The 2,500-nt window shown below is 38.8% G+C and overlaps 1 pseudogene; it reads left to right on the top strand.

Annotated features, from left to right (window-relative positions):
- The window catches only part of LOC137457720 (28S ribosomal RNA), an 8,294-nt pseudogene that overhangs the window by 3,261 nt on the left and 2,533 nt on the right, over positions 1-2,500 (top strand).

Raw genomic sequence — 2,500 nt, 5'->3', positions numbered from 1 at the left:
CCATCTGGACTGAAAAACTGACTGTACTGCCGGAGGTGTATGAGGGACCCACCTCCCCGGCTCGTGGAACAGAGACGAGCTGGAGTGAAGATGTGGATTATCCTGAAACCCTGAGTGGCGTAAGTCAGCTCTCATCCCTTACTGGATCGTCCGAGTTGGAGAATACAGCTGACACTTGTCCTGGGACTCCTGTGGTGAGAATGCCAGGTGACCATCTAATATGTCCATGCTGTGCCACTCGGGCAGGCAATATGACGAGTTTGATTGACCATCTAAAGAGAGTCCATGGGAAAAAGAAGATCATTTTCCAATGTACCCGTTGTGGGAAGACAAATGAGAAACATCATAGTATCTCATGCCACATCCCGAAATGCAAAGGAGTTCAAGAGGCTATCCAAACAGAGGGGTTTACCTGTGAAGAATGTAAGAAGTCGTTTAAGACAAAAATTGGCTTGGGACAACATAAAAGATTAGTTCACCCAATTTTGAGAAATAAGGAAAGAATTGAAGCGTCTCGCCCTAAAGAGATCTCCAAACGAGGTGCACATAAGCAAATTTGGTCTGAAGAGGAGACGGAAATTCTACAAAAACTATGTCAAGAATTTGAAGGGAGGAGAAATATTAACAAATTGATCGCTGAGAAATTGACAACTAAGACAGCAAAACAGATTAGTGATAAAAGAAGACAGTTAAAAGGAACTTTGATGCCGGAAGAAGAGAAAACACCAGAGGAAATTAAGAAATTAAAGGAGGAGATTGAGATCCCGTCATCGGGGGAGGGGGAGTTGTTAACCCACTATAAAAAGACTATTAGAGAAAAAATTGCATCGGGGAAGCTGCCTATTCTTAAAAACACGTATAAAGAAATAATAGAAGGTGAAAAAGACCCATTAAAAATACTTAATGAAGTAGTAAAGGACGAATATTTGTATTTGTTTGACAAAATAGTTGAGCGCAAAACACTAAAGAAGAGCCAATGCAACCCGCAGCAAAAGAAAACAAAGAAGGAATGGATGAAAAGAAGAGCTAAAAAGCGTGGAGAATTTCTCCGTTTTCAACGCCTTTTTCGACTAGATCGAGAAAAGCTGGCTAACATCATTTTGGACGAGAAAGACTCTGCACAATGTACCATTCCCTTGGAAGAAATTAGTAACACCTTTAGATCTAGGTGGGAGTCTCAGAACATATTTCAAGGACTTGGAGCATTTCAATCTATAGGACGGGCAATTAATTCGGCTTTTAAAGAAATGATTACAGAGAAAGAGATCCGTAAGAATATCAAGGAAATGAATAAGAAATCAGCACCTGGTCCTGATGGGATTAACCTGAAGGCCTTACTTAAAATGGACCCAAATTGTGAAGAGATTAAAGAACTGTTTAATTTGTGGTTATTGACTGGTAAGATTCCGGATGTGATGAGAGAATGTCGAACAATTTTAATACCAAAGTCATCAGCGCCCGAACGCCAAAATGACATTAACAACTGGCGGCCAATTACTATTGGTTCCATCATTCTGAGGCTCTACTCTAGAATCTTAACTGCGAGGTTGGCAAAGGCGTGTCCTATTAATCCTAGACAAAGAGGTTTTATTAGATCTTCAGGATGTGCGGAAAATTTAAAATTACTACAATTATTAATTAGGAGTGCAAAAAATCAAAAGAAATCCCTTGGAGTTGTTTTTGTTGATTTGGCTAAAGCTTTTGATTCTGTAAGTCATACTCATATTTTAGAAGTGTTGAAACAGAAGGGTTTGGACGATCATATAATAAGTTTAATTAAGGACTTTTATGAGAACATTTACACTACAATTAAAACTAAGGAAGGGGAGACGGAAGCAATAGGGATAAAAACTGGTGTGAAACAGGGCGACCCCATGTCACCAATTCTATTTAATTTATGTATTGATCCTTTGTTATGCAAATTGGAAGAGTGTGGGGAGGGATTTTCATATGAGAAGGGTAAAATAACTACTTTGGCTTTTGCAGACGATCTGGTGTTGCTAAGTAGCTCTCACGAAGGAATGGAGAAGAATATTAAAATTTTGGAAGCATTTTGTGATTTAACTGGATTAAAAACTCAAGGTGAAAAATGCCATGGTTTTCTTGTACAACCAACTAAAGATTCATATACCATCAATGATTGTCTTCCATGGCTTGTAAGTGGTACTCCTTTAAATATGATCCACCCTGGCCAGTCAGAGAAATATCTTGGCCTTCAAATTGACCCTTGGGTGGGGATAGCTAAGCCTGAATTACAGAAAAAGTTAGAAATTTGGCTCAATCGTATAGAAAGAGCCCCTTTGAAACCATTTCAAAAATTGGATATATTAAAAGTATACACGGTGTCTAGACTGATCTACTTAGCAGACCAGGCGAATGTAAAATCTACTAATTTGGAAGAAATGGATTTAATGATTCGAAATAGGGTAAAAAAATGGTTACATCTCCCACCTTGTACCTGTGATGGCATCTTGTATTCCAGTTCAAAAGATGGCGGTTT

The sequence above is a fragment of the Melanerpes formicivorus genome, unplaced genomic scaffold (genome assembly GCF_026170545.1).
Source record: "Melanerpes formicivorus ecotype bairdi unplaced genomic scaffold, bMelFor1.0.p_v2 SCAF_196, whole genome shotgun sequence".
NCBI classification, from domain to species: domain Eukaryota; kingdom Metazoa; phylum Chordata; class Aves; order Piciformes; family Picidae; genus Melanerpes; species Melanerpes formicivorus.
This window is presented reverse-complemented; position numbering and strand designations above follow the sequence as displayed.